This window comes from Balaenoptera ricei, chromosome 16 (assembly GCF_028023285.1).
Source record: "Balaenoptera ricei isolate mBalRic1 chromosome 16, mBalRic1.hap2, whole genome shotgun sequence".
Taxonomy (NCBI): Eukaryota; Metazoa; Chordata; class Mammalia; order Artiodactyla; family Balaenopteridae; genus Balaenoptera; species Balaenoptera ricei.
The window spans coordinates 115,524,433-115,545,519 of record NC_082654.1 but is presented as its reverse complement, the minus strand read 5'-3'; the positions used below and the strand labels follow the sequence as shown (position 1 = coordinate 115,545,519).

Genomic DNA, 21,087 nt, shown 5'->3' with positions numbered 1-21,087 from the left:
GTGGACAATGAAACAAAAACAACATTCTGCTGGCATGGAAAAAGTGAGAGACAGCTGTAGAATAACTAATCAAAAGTCTGTAAAAGCTCCTACAAATCTGTTGCAAGGAAATTATGCTACTCGTAGAAAAGCTAACACTTACTACACTGTATCCAATGGTCTAAGTACTTTACATTTACTAACTTACCTAATCTCCACTAGAACCCTATGGGGTAGGTAATATCATTATCATCATTTTGCAGATAAGGAACTGCAGAACAGATAAGGGATTTGGCCCAGGTCACACAGCTAATATGCAGCAGAACTGGGATTTGAGTCTAGTAACTCTCGTTCCAGAGTCCATGCTCTTAACTGCTACATCAGAGGTCAGCAAACTTTGGCCCACAGGCCAAACCTGGCCAACAACCTGTTTTCCAATGGGCCATGAGCTAAGAATGGTTTTTACAGGTTGTAAAAAAAAGGTGACAGAAAGCACATGTGGCCTACAAGGCTAAAATATTTATTATATGGCCTTTTACAGAAAATGTCTGCCAACTTCTGCACCATACCATGGTTGCTAATACTAGGAAGTAAAGACAACGATATATAGCATGTTACTATACAAATAATTCCTAATTCCATCTAAACTGGGCTGGTACACTCAAACCTACTTAGGGTCCCCATTTAAACATTTCAGGATATTGAAAGAGGGGGTTGTTTTCTCGAGCATTACTGTTCACAGCTGCTTTCTTAAATTCAGGCTTATGCTAGAGGTAAAAATTGTGAACTTAGTCTCTATTTTGTATGTAAATAATTGTTACAGAAACATGTGGCTGGCAAAAATACTGTTGGCTTCTTTACTGAACAGACCGTTCAGTAACAATAGCCATACCCATTAATATACGCCAGGACATAGTAGAGAAAATGTGTGTACAGTTGACCTTTGAACAACACAGGTTTGAGCTGTGTGGGTCTACATATATGTGGATTTTTTTCAGTAGTAAATACTACAGGACTATATATGGTTGGTTGAATCTGTGAATGTGGAACCATGATACAGAGGCCAACTATAACTTATACTCTTATTTCCAACTGCACGGAGGTTCAGTGTCCCTAACCCCTGCGTTATTCAAGGATCAACCGTAGCATGATACTTTAAATGTGTCACATATAATCTCACATAAAATATATATTGTGTTTGGACTTCCCTGGTGACACAGTGGTTAAGAATCCATCTTCCAATGCAGGGGACATGGGTTCAAGCCCTGGTCCGGGAAGATCCCACATGCCACGAAGCAACTAAGCCCATGGGCCACAACTACTGAGCCTGCACTCTAGAGCCTGCGAGCCACAACTACTGAGCCCACGTGCCACAACCACTGAAGCCCACGCGCCTAGAGCCCGTGCTCCACAACAAGAGAAGCCACCACAATGAGAAGCCCACGCACCACAACAAAGAGTAGCCCCTGCTCTCCACACCTAGAGAAAAGCCCACACGCAGCAACGAAGACCCAACGCAGCCAAAAATAAACTAATATAAAATATATATATATATATATATATATATATAGTGTTAAAATATAAAAGACTGCAGTGACATATACAATGATAATTATGTCATAATGGTCATTAAATTAAGGATCTTGATGTTTTAGTTTGATTCTATTGGGTTCCAGTGAAAATTTTAAACACGGAAAATATTATACAATACACTCACATATAAAAGTCTCCCACAGCTCAAGGACTTTTCACACATACATAACGCTGTATACATGATTCATTCAAAATATTTGTGATGTTTTACAAAAACACATGTACTACAGCAGCTACATACATAGAAAATATTTTATTATGTTTAGCAAAAGTTTTGTTACCAAAACATTTTTCTAAACAAAAAATTTCTTTGTTTTCTAAATTGTTTCCCTCAGTAAAAATTCTCTGAAATATAATAAAGTATGTTTTACTGAAAACTTTCAGAAAGCCAAACGTTTATAAAGTTTTACTGTACTCTGATTTACCTGAGGTTCAGTGAAATATCAATCACCTTTTAGTAAAGCCTTTCTACATTTGTTGTAACCAATAGATTTCTTGACTCTAATTTTTCCCATTACAGTGAGTTTGATTTATGGACGAGGCTTCTAAACATTCAGGATTTTGACAGGAGTCTCCACTCTTGTGTGAGTTCACCAACATACAGTGCATACAGACCTCTCAATGGAAGGCAACTACATTCCTACCCCACAGAGAACAGAGAACACAAAGGACTGCCACGGAGCCCATTATGTCTCAGACCTAGAAGTGAATGACATCATTATGCACACATCTCATTGGCCAGCTCTCATTCACATTGTCCCACGTGGTTGCAAGAGAAACTCAGAAATACAGACTAACAATGTGCCCAGTAGCAAAAGGAAATGTATATTGATAAAAACACTGCCAGGGTTTCTTCCGTTTGAGTTCTCTGATATCAACTGAAAGCTGACTTCTGGTAGAAGGACTTCTCACATTCATTACATGCATAGAGTTTCTTCCCCAGATATAGTTTCTGTCATACCAAAGGCTCTGAATTATGGGAGGAGTGTTTTGTACAAATGTCTTTACATTGTTTCTCTTCTGTGTGTATTCCCTGATGTGTGGCAAGAGTGGGTTTGTGGCTGAAGGTCTTCCCACACTCATTACAATTATAGGGTTTCTCCCCTGAGTGAATTCTCTTATGCTTAACGAGGGTTGAACTATTAAAGATTTTCCACATTCGTTACAATCATAGGGCTTCTCTCCTGTGTGTTCTCTGATGTACATTGAGGGAGGCCTGGCAAAACGTTCTCCCACATTCGTTACATTCATAGGGTCTCTCCCCTGTATGAATTCTCTGATGTTGAATGAGTTGTGACTTTTGGCAGAAAGCTTTCCTGCATTTGTTATATTCAAAGGGTTTCTCCCCGGTATGAATCCTCTGATGTTTACTGAGGGCTGACTTCTCAGAAAAGGTTTTCCTACATTCAACACATTCGTAAGGTTTCTCCCCTGTATGAGCTCTCTGATGTTTAAGGAGAACTGACTTCCCACAGAAGGTCTTCCTACATTCACTGCATTCATATATTTTCTCCCCTGTGTGAAGTCTTTGATGTTTATTGAGGGTTGACTTCATATAATACATCTTCCCACATTCACTACATTCGTAGGGCTTCTCCCCTGAGTGTATTCTCTGATGTACAGTAAGTTTTGACTTTATACAGAAGGATTTCTCAAACTCATAACATTTATAAGGTCTTTCTCCTGTGTGAGACCTCTGATGCACAGTCAAGTCTGACTTTTGGGAGAAAGATTTTCCACACTCACTACATTTATAAGGCCTCTCCCCTGTGTGTGTTCTTTGATGTTGACAATGGAGAGCTGACTTCTGATAGGTTTTCCCACACTTAGTAGATTCATAGGGTCTCTCTCCTGTATGAATTATTTGATATACAGTGAGGGCTGGCTTATGGTAAAAAGATTTCTCACATTCATTACATTGATAGGGTTTTTCTCCTGTGTGTGTTTTCTGGTGTACTGTGAGGTTTGACTTCTGGAAGAACGCTTTTCCACATATGTTACGCTCGTGGTATTTCTCACCCATGTGAAGTCTATGACGTTTCTTCCAGAGGACTGACTTATCACAGGTGTCCCCACATTCATTAAGTTTATAGTGATTCTTCCTTGAGTAAATGACCTGAAGTAACATGAGGTTTGACTCATCCTTGATGGTTTTCTCACATTCACCATAATCACAGAGTTTCTCACTTGTGTGAGTTCCCTCTTGAGTAATGAAGAGGGCATTACCGTGGAAGGCTTTAATGTGTTCATTATATTCAAATAGTTACTCCACACTGTGACTCTCCTGTTGCTGAATAAAATCCTCATTATGATAGCAAGTGCTCTCATTTTTATTAAATTCATTAAGTTTCTCTCCAGTATGAGTTTTCTCATGATTAATTTCAGGAATCAATTTCTCACACCCATTGGTATCATCAGATTTCTTTCCTGAATAGTTTCTATTATTATTGGTTAACTCTGATATATTTTCTAAACTGATTCCACCTAGGTTATATTTACTGGGCATTCTTCTGGAAGGAAGAGAGTCCATGCAAAAATTAAATGGTTTTCTTAATACATTCTCTTTCACAGTAACGACTTTTTTGTTATTCATAAATGCAGCCCGCCATAAATGTCTGTCTTGGTTTTCTTTGCTCTTTATCATGCCATCAACTTTCAATTCATCTAAAAATAAGAAAAATTAAACATACATTATGAATTAAACTACTTATAAAATTGGGCTAATACACAAATACTATTTATCTGACTCTTTGGTTTCAGAATCATTCTTTTGAGATGAAAGTTCCAAATAAATTTTTCCATTTCCTCCACTTTTCCGAGGAGCTGAGGGGACGGGGTGACAGTGAACCAACTAATCAAAGCTACTGGGGTAGAAAAGGGGAGAGTAAAGTTGGCAATGAATGTACATATATTTATGTGGCCCTTCACGAATATACCTTCCAAAAATGGATAGAAGGGGTGAAAGAAACATCAGGAATAGAGAATTAAAGGTTCAGTAAGAATGGATGAATTACAAAGAGTGGAATTCACAGTAAAATATGCCCAATCAGAGAATTATGCAGTAAATGTGACAGGGAGCACAAGTAGACAAGGATGTTGTTCTAAGAAATTACCAGAGGAATGAAGTATTTAGAGGAGGCAGATTAGAGTCTATGTGCCAATTTTGTTAACCCCACTGTCAACATACACCCAGAACTCCATCACTTTATACACTCTGTCCCCCTAAACCTAGTCAATGGCATTATCTCTTTTCCTGACTGGTCTCCTTGCTTCTACTCTTGCCACCCCTCTAAATCATTTTCTCACAGGGCAGTCAGGTTCCTGTGTCTGTTTCCTGCTAATAAGTAAATTCCCTGAGAGCAAGGGACTTATTTCACCCACTGCTGTATCTCTTTCATTTAGAGTATGATTGGCATGGACCAAGCGCTCAAGCAGTATTGGTTAATTAATTAATTAACTCCTGAAAACAAAAGGAGTCCTTGATAGAAGGGAATGTGGGCAACTGACAATGCTTAGGGGAAAGGGGACTAACTAAGATAAAATATTTATTATGAGATAGGAATGAAATTCAAGGTACAGGTAATAGGGATTAAACTCCTAAAAAGCCAAGCGAAAAAGAAAACATTTATGTGTAAGACTATATCTGGTGGTGAATTTAGGTATCTGAGGCATGTAGGCTAAATATCCCTAGTCATTTCCAAACAGATGGAGCCTCTAAATAGATTTGTTCAAAATGCTCCAAAGATGCTTATATCTAAAACAACCACCTGGGATCTAATTTCTGCTGGATTACTCACCTGGGTAATAATGGCTTGCAAATTCTTCCTCTAATATCCATGGTGCTTCTTGCTCTAACTTGAAGATCTCCTCTGGTTTGGTAATGCAATGCCCTGATAGTGGAAAGTGATACAGGACATAGAGAACACTGCCTGGCTTCAGGAACTCAGAAGAAAAACCAAGGTCCAGCTTCAGGAATTGCACAATGAAGGGGCCCACTGGAATCTTTCAATGGGGAGGTGAAAACACAACCAATATTCCTGGTGTCCAAACCTAAATATCATTAAACTCTACAAAAGATCCATATGCTTTGGTAACAGAGAAAGGACAGGTCTGATGTTGTTACTTAGAGAAGCTCTGCTTACCCAGTGAGATGAGGATTCTGTAGTTCTCCAGCATCACATACCTGCACAAGGTCCTCTGATCAGGGTCCAGCTGACCCCACTCCTCCTGAGTGAAGTTCACAGTCACATCCTCAAATGAAATTGATCCCTGTAACAGCATATGTCTGATCAATCTGAAATATTCACCACTGTATGATAGAGAAAAGATATTTAGGAACTAATTCTTCACCATGTTCACTGTTGAGTTTATTAGAAAAAGTTTATATGTTTACCATATTCCCTGTTTTGTGTTATATGTGGTGGGACAAAGAGAAACATAGTGAAAATACCCAATTAATCTATTAATTCATGCATAATGTTGTCAGAGAGGAAGAAATTTTCCTCCGCCCTTCTAGGTTCTTCTGGCTGCTCTAAGAATTAAATTGACAAGAGAGTTTTACCTCTTCATTTCCAATTTGGATACCACAGAGATACAAAAAAAATCGTTAAGAGAGGACTATGACACAGTTATATGTCAACGAATTGGACAACCTAGAAGAAATGGACAAATTTCTAGAAACACAGAGCCTGCCAAGACTGAGTCAAGAGGAAACAGAAAATTTGAACAGAACAATCACTAGAAGTGAAATTGAATCTGTAATTTAAAAACTCCCTTCAGGAATTCCCTGGCAGACCAGTGGTTAGGACTCAGTTCTTCCACTGTAGGGGGCACGGGTTTGATCCCTGGTCAGGGAACTGAAATCCCACAAGCTGCACAGAGCAGCCGAAAATAAATAAATAAAAATAAAAACTCCCAGCAAACAAAAGTCCAGGACCAGATGGCTTCACAGGGGAATTCTACCAGATACCTATCTCAAACTATTCCAAAAAACTGAAGAGGACGGAACACTCCCAAATTTATTCTATGAGGCCACCATTACCTTGATACCAAAACCAGACAAAGACACTACAAAAATAGAAAATTACAGGCCAATATCTTTGATGAATACAGATGCAAAAATCCTCAACAAAATATTAGCAAACCGAATGCTACGATATGTAAAAAGGATCATACAACATGACCAAGTTGGATTTATTCCAGGGTCACAAGAATAGTTCCACATTTGCAAATCAATCAATGTGATACACCACATGGACAAAAGGAAGGATGATATTCTCTAGGTCAAGCTTGTTTTCTGTATCTGTGAGTCTGTTTCAGTTTTGCATATGCATTCACTTGTATTATTTTTTAGATTCTGCATATAAGCGAAGTCATACAGTACTTGTCTTTCTCTGCCTGACTTATTTCACTAAGCAAATATTCTCTAGGTCCATCCACATTGCTGCAAATGGCAGAATTTCATTCTTTTTTATGGCTGAGTAACACACAGCTTCTTAATCCAATCATCTGTTGATGGGCTTGTGGGTTGCCTCCATGTCTTGGCTATTATAAATAAAGTTGCTATAAACACTGGGGTGCATGTACCTTTTTTTTTTTTTAAGATATTTTTGATGTGGACCATTTTTAAAGTCCTTATTGAATTTGTTACAACATTGCTTCTGTTTTTCATGCTTTGGTTTTTCGCCACGAGGCATGCGGGACAGCTCCCCGACCAGGGATCAAACCCATTGGAAGGCGAAGTCTTAACCACTGGACCACCAGGGAAGCCCTGCATGTACCTTTTTGAATTAGTGTTTTCATTTTTTTCTGGGTATACACCCAGGTGTGGAATTCCTTGGATAGTATGGCAATTCTATTTTTAGGTTTTTGAAGAACCTCTATACTGTTTTCCATAGTGGCTGCACCAATTTACATTTCTACCAAGGGGAGAGGGAAAGGAGGAGGGGTATGGGATTAACATATACAAATTACTATGTATAAAATAGATAAGTAACAAGGATATACTGTAAAGCACAGAAAATTACAGCCATTATCTTGTAATAATCTATAATGGAGTATAATCTGCAAAAATACTGAATCACTATGTTATATAACTGAAACTAATATAATATTGTAAATTAACTATACTTCCATAAAAAATAAACTGACATGAGAGAGATTAACAAAAGAAAATCAAACAAAAGTTTAATAAAATGTATACAGGGGAGAGACCCAGGAAAGCTAAGTAACTTGCCAAAACGGCTGAAACCCTCACTTTAAATACCATCTTGAGCAAAAGATAAAAAAAGGATGTTAGTGATAGTGATTTGGGGCTTCAAAGGGGAGGAAGGCAATTTACATGGAAATGGAAAAGCAAAAGTTTGGTGAACAAAGGTTTACTGGGCCTGCAGAGACAATGGGACACAGAGTAGATTCTGATCTCTAGGCCCTGTAGAGCAGAGGTCCCCAAACCCCAGGTGTGGACCAGCACAGCAGGAGGTGAGTGGTGGGCAAGGAAGCGAAGCTTTATCTGCCACTCCCCATCACTCCCCTTCACTCACATTACCGCCCGAACCATCCCTGAACACCACCCCCATCCCATGGAAAAACCGTCTTCCACAAAATTGGTCCCTGGTGCCAAAAAGGCTGGGGACCGCTGCTGTAGAGTTTCCCACACCACACATAGCCTTCATTCTTTGCAGCTTCTCTGGTGACAGCTCTACTCCAGGAACAGGCCCTGTATCTAAATTCTTTAGGTAAAAAGAAAGACTTCCTGAGTCTTCTGTTTCTTAAAAATAATCAGCCTAACGTATATACAGTGGAATATTACTCAGCCATAGAAAGGAATGAAATTGAGCTGTTGGTCATGAGGTGGATGGACCTAGAGTCTGTCATACAGAGTGAAGTAAGTCAGAAAGAGAAAAACAAATACCGTATGCTAACACATATATATGGAATCTAAAAAAAAAAAAACGGTACTGATGAACCCAGTGGCAGGGCAAGAATAAAGATGCAGACGTAGAGAACGGACTGGAGGACATGGGGAGGGGGAAGGGTAAGCTGGGACGAAGTGAGAGAGTGGCATGGACCTATATACACTACCAAATGTAAAATAGATAGCTAGTGGGAAGCAGCCGCATAGCACAGGGAGATCAGCTCGGTGCTTTGTGTCCACCTAGAGGGGTGGGGTAGGGAGGGTGGGAGGGAGGGAGACGCAAGAGGGAGGAGATATGAGGATATACGTATACATATAGTTGATTCACTTTGTTATGCAGCAGAAACTAATACAACATTGTAAAGCAATTATACTCCAATAAAGATGTAAAAAAATAATAATAATAATCAGCCTAAATTAATCCTCATGCCAAAGAGACACATTTTGGTGTGGCAAATTTTGCTCCCTTACAGGGTATATACATACATAGATGTCCACACAAGCATAAAATACATTATATGTATGAAAGTGTCCTAGTTTCTGTGGATATATAAAGTACATAAAACACTGTTTCTACCCTCAGAAAGCTTAGAAACTGGCATGGATGCAAACTGGATTAACAAATAGCATAAAATCAGGAGAGAATTGAGTTTGGGGCTTCAGTGATATAAAATGCCCTGGTCTAGGGAATTCCCTGGAGGTCCAGTGGTTAAGACTCCATGCTTCCACTTCAGCGGGCACGGGTTCGATCCCTGGTTGGGGAAGTAAGATCCTGCATGCCGCATGGCACGGCCAAAAAATAAATAAACTTTAAAAATGCCCTGGTCTGTTCAGGGAATAGATGATGTGTAATCTTGGGATTATTCCTTTACACAAGAGTTCTCCTAAGTCTCTGATAACCTACACTGCCAGGAGAAACTTTTAAGCGTCTACAAATTTGTGTTAATAGATAGGTATGTATGAATGTTTACGTCTATACAGATAGTCCAACTTTGCATGGTTCTGATATGCACGAATTTCAGTCACCACAATTTAGTTAAATAACACCAGCCCAACAACACGGGTCAGATTTTTAGTTACTAGGATAACTGTAATTGCACAAAGTAGAAACTTCACTGCTTGTTTTTCAGTCCATAAATCACTACAAAATAACAGACACACATCATGAACAATGATCAACCATGTCGTTTTTTCCAAAGTCTGCCAGTGACTGGTTGCTGTGCCTTCACCACACACAGCAAAGCATGTAGTTGTGTTGCCTCCTTGTCTCTCAGCAATAAGACATTTGCAAAAACAGTTAACTGCAGCAGGGAACTGGCCAACAAAGATGAAACAGCAGTAAAGAAATGAAAAGGGGTTTTTTAGAAATGAAATTCAAATTGAATATAAATGGTGTTTTAGAAGAAATAGCTGTGGGACTGCTGACATTGCTGCCACTGGAGACATTCTAGACCTGCAGCCAGAGGAACTCAGGGAAGGGGAACGCGGTACTAAATATTAGCTGTATTATTTTTCAACTTCCATATATATTTATAACTGACAGTTTCCAGCCTACTGATTTGCCCTACAAATTTTAGACTTGCCAGCCTCCACAATCACACGAGCCAATTCCTTTAAATGAATGAATATATACATGTATGAATATATATGGGTGTGTGTACATGTGTGTTATATGCATATATGTGTACACACACACACACACACACACACACACACACTATTGGTTCTGTTTCTCTGGAAAACCCTGACTGATACAGGGTTTAAGGAATATTTTTCTTCATCTTGGTTTTCTTTCCATTCCATCTCCTCCCTCTCTCCCAACAGCCACCAGAAGCCAAAAGAGATGGGGAACAGAGTCTTCTCTAGAACCTTAGGCAGGAGTGCAGCCCTGACAACACCTTGATTTCAGACTTCTGGCCTCCAGAACTGCGAGGCAATAAATTTCTGTTGTTCTAGGCCACCAAATTAGCAGTAACTTGTTCCAGCAGCCATAGGAAACTAATACACTAACTCTTCGCAAAAACCCTATAGGAAATCAACAGTTTGCTTTGAAAATACGTCTGGCCAGTGATAGGTCTTACTTACTTAACGAGGCACAAAATTCAGCTTCTGAATTTCAGATTTGGAGTGGTTGTCTCATCCTCGATATAGTTAAAAATCCACATGGTATGAAATTAGTCAAGAACAATAGTAAGGTAAGAATTATAATGGACCGAGGAGGAATGCGTGGGGATGAGCTTTGCTAAAAGGCAACAGGAAGAAGGCCATACCAAGAAGCAGACAGAAGAAATCATAAACTTACAACAACTGAGTCATGCTTTGGCTCTCTGCCTTCTGTGCCCATTAAAGAACAATCAGAGAAGAAAAACGGAGGTAGCATTCACTTCAGGCTTGTTAAGTGAGGTTGTCAGCTACCACACTTTCATTAAGACAAAGAATTTTTTTTCAGACTTCAGGCCACGAAGTCTTCATGTTCCATGAAGAGTTACTTTTGTTTATTCTTAGAGTCAAAGCAAAGCATTTTCCTTTTGTACAAAATATCAGAGATAAATCCGCACATAATTATTATTGTAAAAATGAGAGTTATACGTGTAATATACATACTAACAAAGCAACTATGATTATCTCCATATAATTAAATGTTGACTTTTCCTTGTTTTAGATATGTTAACTCTACATATTCCTTAATAATTTTTATCATTTTAATCTTTAATCATTTTTGCAGTGGAAGACAATGTGAGAAATGAATAATCAAACAACTCACCAGGGACTTGTTCTTTTTCTGTTCCTTTTGGGAAAGTACAGAGAAGGCTGTATGTACAGCTATGGGAAAAGAAAACAGGAGTGGGTCATGTGAGATCTGGCTGCTAGGAATCTTTGAGCTTCCTAAGAACTTCTGCCTACCAGCTGGTTAAATGCCCCTCTGTGGGAAAAAGTTTCTCTGGCCTCTGAGGAGTCAGCAAGAACTATGTGGAGGGAGAATTCACATGTGCAACTCTGACAGCCAAGTTATAGAGCTTGGCTGAGCAATTTAACCTTGGGTTTACTTCCTAATGATTTATTAATTTCATTTTTCTTTTAGAACCAATTCAGGACTAATTGAACAAATAATATTACATCAGAAGACAAACCATTATTTTCATCATCAATGTTGTAGGAAAAGTACTCAAGATACGTTTGCTTATATCCTACTGAGTTGCCTACCCTTCGAGTCAGAGAAATCACCCTGCAGAAAGGGATGGGGGAGTTCCTTCAGGAAAAGGTCTATTTAAAAACTTGTTTGTTTCTAACTGAGTTGTAATAAAACCTGGTGGGTGACTTACCCGTTATAACATGGACAGCCTTTTTCGACTCCTGGCTCCACCACTAACAAACTGGGTGTCTATGGGCAGGTTACGTGTACACTCACAGTCAAGGTTTCTCAGCTTTGAAATGAAGCAGACACAGATGACCCTATTCTATGACTCCATAAAGTCAGCGTAGATGGAGCAGCCAGCATCCTTCTAGAGGGCACACATCACGACGGACGTCGTAGGAGAGCAGCTCAGAATTTGGAGGAAGCGAGTGGAGGCTGAAGGCATGGTATGCTTATTAAAAGCTGGGCCTAGCGATCTCTCTCTGCAGACCATGCCCACGTGAACCCTCCAAAGAATGAACACTTCCTTGCCCACCACTCTCAGGGTCCCACTCACCTATCTTTCCTGAAACTTGGTCCAGACCTTTCACCATCATGGTGAGGTCTTCTGGATGTGGTGATATTAGCGAAGGATTGCTCATTCTGAGCAGGATAAAGATTGCTACTTGCAAAGGAACAGGAACCTAGGCTTAAAGGACAAAATCATCTTATTTAGAAGTTTCATTCAGGGCTCCAAATGTCACAGAACTTACTTGTCTAAACTCCAAGGCCACTGAGGATGCTGAAGTTTGGACAGTGTAGCAGTCCAAGCAACACATTATGTAGTCTGCGCCAAGGGTTCTGAGATGCCAAGAAATCCCAGAATACCTGACCACAAGGTGAGATTCAGTCCACACACTTTGGGATTATTTCCCTGTGCCCCGCGGGAGGTGCTGTGAGGAATACAATGCTGGTTTTAGGCTGGATATCTACCGTGGCTGTGTGACCTGGTGCATTTCACTTGAACCCTCTGAGCCTCAGTTTTCTTTTTTTGTCAGAATAGAAAACAGTTACATAAAGGCTGTTGTGAAGATTAAACAAAACAGCTAATGAAAACAACAAAGTATCTTGCAAACACCTTATCAGCTAGTATCAACTATAAGTTCTGTGCTATATGTAAAAACTTTACGTCCATATTTTCAAAACGTATGTAAAAACGTAATCCTCAGAACAACCCCGTGTGGTACATATCAATATTCTCGTTTTACAGATGAGAAAACCTCGTCTCAGGTAGATCAATCATCTTGCCAGCAGTAATTAATTTACACCTGGCTCCGTCTGGATACAAAACTCACGCCCCCCCCTCCCGCAGTCGCGTGGACTCGGCAGCCTCTGGCGGTTCCGTACGTCCGCATCCCCACGACCGAGGCCGCCCCTTCCCCTGACAGAGGCGCCCCGACCCCGCCATCGCTCCTCGCAGCCGAGGCCGCCCCCATCCTTCCTCGCAGGCTCTCTCACCGTGGGTCACACCGCGGGGTTCCTCCCCACTGCCACCTCCCACCCGTCCTCAAGCCGCACCGGCACCCCTCGGCCCTCACCCAACTCGCGCTCACCCGCAGCTCTGACTCAGGCAGCACCCGCTCCCTGAGCGCGCGCAGACCTGGACGCTCCAGGATTTCCTCCGCAAGACACGGAAAAGCGAGACACCGGGGCTACTGAACTGCATGTGCGCAGGACGAGCCGCGGCAGAGGGGCTTTCCGAACCACGCGCAGTGTGAGCCAGGGAACGTAGGACTACATTTCCCATAAGCCCTGGTTCTACACCCTCCTGGAGGGTTTAAAGGGTTATGCATGAAAGAGGAGGCTTCTCTACCCCGCGTGGCTTGGCTCTGGAGCTCCTTGAGGATGGTTCTTTCAGGACTGCAAGAGACTGCAAAACACCGCAGTGGGATGCAGGGTCGTTGAGTGAATCTGTTTAAAAGAATAACCTATAAAGGAATTTTAGGGACCATTGGGGAAATGTGAACTACACAGTTATAAGCAGGTTGATTTTGTGCTTTGTGTTGAGTAGTATTGTGCCCCCTCACCTCCAAATTCATGTCCGTCCGCAACATCAGAAGGTGACCATATTTGAAGAGTCTTGGTAGATGTAATTAGGTTAAAATGGTGTCATACTGGATTAGAGTGGGCCCTAATCCAAAAACTGGTGTCCTTATAAGAGAAAACAGAGGAGACAGACACAATATGGAGAGTGCAGTGACGTGTCTAAAGCCAAGGGATGTCAAAGATTGCCAGAAGCCACCATGAGCTAGGAGAGAAGCATGAAATAGATTCTCCCTTAGAACCTTCTATTGCAGGAACCAACCATGCTGACACCTAATTTCAGACCTCTAGTCTCCAGGACTGTGAGAGAATATATTTCTGATTCCTGTTGTTTTAAGCCACCCAGCTTGTGGTGCTTTATTATGACAGCCCTAGGAAACTAATAACACCATTCAACTGTGTAGCTGGCAATCTAGGCACATTTGTCAGGCTTCCCTGGCCTCATGGGCTAAATCACTAAGCCTAGATTTTGGTCTCAATCCTGGAAAATAGATGGACATACTGTGTGATGCAATATCCAGATGTCTGTGTTCTTTATCTGGGTGTCTCAAGGCTGATCAACCTGAACCAACATCTGTTGGTCGACTGATGTTCATTGTTGAAGGGTCCTTTCCTATGGGAGTCCACGTGGGTGACAACAGGGACAAGGAATCCTGCACAATCTGCTTTATAATGTTCAACCCCACAAGGGCTAGGACTAGATCTTGCTTCCAGGCATTGAATGACCCTGCCATCCTGTATTGCCTGAGGAAAAAAAAAAAACTCCCTATACATTCTTCCTAGACCATAGATACAGCTCTGAAATTGATTGCTGGATTGGTCATCCTGTCTGTGCTGATAAAAATTTAAAAGCTGTTCCTCTGTACACTTCAGAAGGTAGTGTTCCTCCTACAGGTCCTTTCTGGCACTTAAGATCCCTCACATTATAATCCCAACTTTTAGACTTGTAAGAATTGGATCCTGATCCCAAGGCAGCAAAAGCTACCGCAGAGATTGCTACAACCAAGAATAAACTTTATAGCATGAGTGGTGATGGACAATCACATCACCCAGAATTTCTTGCCAGCTGTATAAGGCGGAGTACATGTAATTGCCAAAACCTCTTGCTTCAGTTGGACTACTGAACCATGGAAAGTGAACAAGTCAATCTCTCAGCTTAGAGAGAATGGCTCTTTAATCTCAACGATACCTGCAACATATTTACCTGGAGTGGCTCTGGATGGGGAGCCTGGTTGCAGTCTTCCCTCCAAGTGGGATTGACTATCCTGCTGGTGCTCATAGTTGTGATCATGCTCGTCTAATGTTGTCTAAGACAATAGAAAGAATGGGTACAATTAATTAGGGTATATGAAGGAATAGCCTATGCTTCAAAACATTAACTGTTTACATAAAAGATTGGGGGTAGAGTTGTAAGAAAATATCTCTGCCATGACACAGTGGTGGGCTGGTACATCTCCTGAGTCTTGGTTGGATGCAGTTCCTTTAAAGCAAAAGGAGATAAGCCTGGTAAGGAGCTGCCATGAGAGAGTTTTTCATGCCTGTCTTGTACGAGACTGCTACAAGTCAGTTTCTCATCCATCACCTTAGTCTCAGTTGAAGGAATTTCTACCTTCCCCTCTTCTCATTTTTTTTTTTTTTTTTGGCTGCACCGCGTGGCTTGTGGAATCTAAGTTTCCCAACCAGGGATTGAACCCAGGCCCTCAGCAGTGAAAGCACCGAGTCCTAACCACTGGACCGCCAGGGAATTCCCTCTCATCTTTTAAGAATAAAATATCTAAGAATAAATTTAACCAAGGAAGTGAAAGCCTTGTACAATGAAAACTAGAAAACTTTGCTGAAAGAAATTTAAGAAGACAAATAAATGTAAAGACAGCTTGTGTTCATAGACTGGAAGATTTAATATTGTTAAGATATCAGTACTTCCCCAAAGCAATCTGCAGATGTAATGCAATTTCTGTCAAAATTCCAATGGCTTTTTTTCTTTCCAGAAAAGGAGAAGCCAATCCTCAAATTAATATGGAATTTCAATCTTGAAACAGAAGAACAAATTTGGAGATTCACATTTCCTTGATTTCAAAACTTATTACAAAGTTGCAGTAATCAAAAACAGTGTGGTAACAAAACAAACAAACAAACAGTGTGGTACTACCATAAGGATAAACCATATAGATCAATGGAACAGAAATGAGAGTCCAAAAATAAACCCATGCCAGTCCACTCCATCACAACATTTACAAAAATTAACTCAAAGTGGATATGTGGCCTAAGCATGAGATAAAACCATAAAACTTTTAGAAGAAAACATAGGGTGAATCTTCATGACTTTGGATATGGCAATGCATTCTTAGATATGACACTGAAAGCCCCACCAGACAAAGGAAAAAAAATATTTAAATTGGAATTTATCAAACTTAAAAACTTTTGTACATCAAATGACATTATCAAGAATGTGAAAAGACAACTCACAGTTGACTTCCCCAAGCACTTAGCTTACATAATCAAAAATAGATCAAAAATGAATGAGCTGATTTCAGCTGGTGTAATGGAAAAATAATTACAATCTCTCACCCAGTGTCCTCCGTGGCCAGTACAACTCAACTCCACTCTGAAAGACAATGGTGAGGGAGAAATCCTCCAAGTGAGTAGGGCTTTAAATTGTACACTTGCTCATCATCTTGGTGGCAGGAAAAGCGATCTGAGGTAAGGATATACCCATACTCTTGAAGACTGGCAAATAGTTTGGCTGGTTGGAGCAAGGCTGGATGACTGGTGCTGAGGAAGTCTGGGAAAGAAGCACATGGCTGGATACATGGTAGCAGGCACAAATTGTACAGATCTTTGAGTCTTCTGTCAGGGTCCATCAAAGAGCAGCTACCACAGAAGAGGCAAGGGGCATTCAGGTGGACAGAACCATTCATCCAGTGTATATCAGCCTTGGCCTCACAAGCCCAAGAACGGAGTAGCCATTGTGGTTGGGATGGAGACTATTCATGGGCCTGACAGCATGGGTTCTCTCTCACCAAGGCTGAGCAAACTACTGCTAAATATCTGATCTTTCAGAAGTACAGATCAATGCAGAGCACTCAATATAGTACCTTTTTTTTTTTTTTTTTTTTGCTGAGATTAACTAGATTCCTTTGGCAGGTTGATTTCACTGGAGTCCTTCCATCCTGAAAAGGCAGTGAATTGTCCTATTTGGGATTCAAATGTTTTCTGATTATGGGTTTGTTTTTCATGTCCTAGGTGCCTAGGTGTGTCTAGTGTCATTCCCAAAGCCTGAGAGTGGGGAAATAATGTGGAATGACTTGTAGACAACCAACAATGTCAGATCCAATGTCCTAGTGTTAGTTCCAAGGCAACCCAGTAAAAATTAAGAAAACAAGAGAAAAGGTATTATATGCCTTATATAATACTACATAAAATAAAGATGCACATGATTTGGGGGTCGTATAGTTTTAATGTTATGCATGTTTATACATAATAAGTCATCCCATTGAAAAATAAGAGTAGTGTGAAAGATCAGTTTAGTTGTTTAAACAATACTACTTTTTATTTTATAAACTTCAAGGTATAATACAGGTTACAGCTGCTTTCTTTCACAAACATCATTTTGTAGTGTTAACAATTGTATTGTACCTTTGTATATGTTATGTAAATTTGGATTTACATGAACTGAATAAATGAATAGACATTCCATGTTCACAGACTAAAAGACTGAATATTGTTAAAATGGTAATTCTCCCCCAACTGACCTACAGATTAAACACAATCTCTATCAAAATCTCCACAGGCTTCTTGTGGAAACTGACAAGCTGATTCTAAACTTATATGCGAATGCAAAGGACCTAGAATAGCCAGAACGATCTTGAAAAATTTGGAAGATACACACTACTTGATTTCAGAATGTACTGTAAAGCTACAGTAATCAATACAGTGTGGTACTGGCATAAGTACAGGCAAACAGATAAATGCAACTTAATTGAGTCAACAAACTCGTACTGCAAAGATGCTGTGTATCAATGGTCAACTGATTTTTGACAAAGGTGCTAAGACAATTCAAGGGGAAATTAAGTTTTGTGCTAAAACAAATTGGATGTCCACAATGAGTGCTGGGAAAATTGTATACTCACAAGAAAAAAAGTGACCTTAGACTCTTACCTAACACGATAAACAAAAATTAGAGCAAATGGATCAAAGACATAAATATAAGAGCTTAAACTATAAAACATACAGAAGAAAAATCTTTATGACCTTTGCAAAGAGTTCTTAGACCAGACACCGAAGGCATGATCTATACAAGAAAAAATTGAAAAAACGGATTTCATTAAAATTAAAACCTACTACACTTCAAAAGATAGCATTAAGACAATGAAAAGACAAATCACGTGCTTAGGAGAAAATAGCTGCAAATCATATTTCTGATAAAAGACTTGTAACCAGGATATGTAAACTTACAACTCAATAATAAGACAAGCAACATAATTCAAAAAATGTGCAAAAGACTTGAATGAGACATGTCACCAAAGAAGATACACAAATGGCTAACCAGCACATGCAAAGGTACCAAACATCATTAGTCACTGGGGAAATGCAAATTAAAACAATGAGATACCACTTCACACTCACTAGAATGACTATTATAAAGACAGATAATATCAAATAGTAGTAAGGATAGAGGGAAACTGGAAAGCCATAACATGAATGAACCTAAAAAACAATTTTGTTAAATAAAAGAAATTAGACATAAAGGACTATATATTTATATGAAACATCCAGAAAAGGCATGTATTTATAGAGGGAAAAAGCAGATCAAGTGGTTGGCTGAGGGTGGATAATGACAGCAAATTTACTCAAGGGAATATTTCTGGGTGACAGAAATGTCCTAAACTTGGATTATAGTGATGTTTGCACAACTCTGAAAATTTACTAAAAATCATTGAATTGTACACGTAGGGTCATTGTTATGGTATGCAAATTATACCTCAATAAAGCTGTTTAAAAAGCCAACGGAAGCTACTTCTAGGAACAGTGCCTTCTATACAGATTAATTTTTCAGATTCTATAAGCTTACTATTAGGTGGAGAGAGCAAACATTTCAGAGAGGATTCAAAGATAAAGTGTCTACTAAATAATGATATCAGTTAAAATGACGTTTTATGGTAATCCAAAAAGACAAACCACTTTGAGAAGCGTGTCCTTTTTTGTTTCTTTTTGTTTTTTATAATCTATGGTCTAACTCTTCTTCCTTTCCTTTAAATCGGATATAAGGAAAACTTTTACATTTTTCTCTAGTCAGTTCTAGAATGAGGGTCCAACATCATAACATCTTTATGTGTTTTTCTCTATATAGAAAGAATATTCATTAGCAGGGGAAAATCTCATGTGATTTTGAAAACACTGGACTTTACTTAAATATTTTATGATGAAATGAAGATGGTGAAAGAGATTTGTTTTTATTGTTGGTTTTTAAAAAAATATTTAAAAATATTTCTAATTGAACATCCACTGCATGCTCAGTACTATGCTTGGTGCTATGTAATGTTCAAAATAATTTTGAACTCTGTTCTTAAAAAGGTTACACCATAGTTGCAAACATCCTGAAACAAAAGTATTACTACTCCTTTCTGGAAGACTGTCAGACTCACACACATATGTGGATCAGCTACCACCCCAGGGTACTCTTTGAATTTCATGTGCAAGTTCAGTCCTCCCTTTTACCTATAATAAATTGTCATCAGTTCAGATCTACAATATTTTTTTCTGTGGCCTTCTCTGTGCCTATACTAGGCACTGGAGGTACAAAGATGGATGCAACATGGTCCTTGCCCTTAAGTGGCTCCAAGCTAGCTGGGATGAGAAAGAAAACACACTTTTTTCCCAACTTGCTAAATAGAAACATGCACAAGGTGCTTTGGGAATCCTACACATTTATCATACAATAGAATTGATCCCTAAAATGCTTGATTTCTTCTTTTCTTTGTAGCTTACCTAAATCAACCCTTGATATACTTTAAATTTGTATCTGTGCCTTTCTGTCTTCACTTTTGCTGTCATAGATTCCCCTCCTGGCCCTCTTCACCTGACATTGCCACGCCACACCTCTAATTGCACCTCTGCGTTCTTCTCTTTAGTTTTGTATTCCTCTTCCAGAATACTGTTTCTGAAACATTGCTTTCCTTATGTCATGCTTCTTCTTCGGTAACTACAGTAATCATATTTCCTTCCAAATCAAAACGTCTTAATACTGCAACCTCTCAGAGGCAAATTTATGTCTCCAACTTATTTACTGTATCTGGTGCAAACAAAATGCAATCACCCTCCATCGTTTCAAGATTTTCCACCATTGCCTTTCATTTTTGAAGACTCTGCTTTTGAAGAAGATGATGATGATACTGATATGTTTCAGGGTAATATATTCATTGATAGCTGTCTAGAATATTTTCCGTCTAGGGGTGACCATATAGCCTATAAAAAGTTTACTTCATCATTTTCAGAAACTGTTGTTTGACTGCAGTTTTAAAAATGCAGTTCCACCAACATTCTTGAGCCCTACTAGGGACTGTACTGGTTTTTAGGAGAGGTAAAAATGGGTAATAGAAGTTTCTGTCTTGATGAAGCGGTTTGCAAGGCAGAAATAGAGACACAGATGTAGAGAACAAACGTATGGACACCAAGCGGGGGAAAGAGAGTGGGATAAATTGGGAGATTGGGACTGACATATATACACTAATATGTATAAAATAGATAACTAACAAGAACCTGCTGTATAGCACAGGGAACTCCACTTCGCTGTACAGTAGAAACTAACACAACATTGTAAAACAACTATACCCCAATTAAAAAAATGAATAAAGCAAAGCTGAAATACTGAAAAAAGAAAAAAGGAGGTTCTGTCTTTAAGAAGGCTATAATCTTGACTGGCTCTCAAAGGAGTGATGAGTCTTGTCTCTATTACAAGGCACATTGATGTATGTGTGATAGGAAATGCATATAGTGAGTGTTTTGAGTCCTGCAAAAGGGAAATAATTTCCACATTAAGGGAATTGGAGAACACTTCAGGAAAGAGGTAGATTTTGAAATTTTTAGGATGACTACATTCTCAACAAATGGAGATGTAGATGGGAAAGAAGGCAGAAAGGGATATGTATTTTTCAGGCCAAAAAGGAGTCAGTTGGACCTAAGTATATTATTTATGTTGTTCAAGGTAGCAGGGCTGATGAGTTGGCAGAATGTGGAGGACTTTGAATGCCCTGCTGAGGAATCTGCATGGTATTATACAGCAGGCAAAGAACCACTGTGGGCTTTTGAACAGGTATTTACCTAGTCAAAGCTGTGCTTAAGGAACTTGTCTTGGAAGCTTTGTGGATAATGGATAGAGAAG

The 21,087-nt window shown here is 39.5% G+C and overlaps 1 pseudogene; it reads right to left on the bottom strand.

Annotated features, from left to right (window-relative positions):
- Positions 1-1,906: 1,906 nt before the first annotated feature.
- LOC132350753 (zinc finger protein 33B-like) lies at positions 1,907-13,206 on the bottom strand (annotated as a pseudogene).
- Between the last annotated feature and the right edge of the window lie 7,881 nt (positions 13,207-21,087).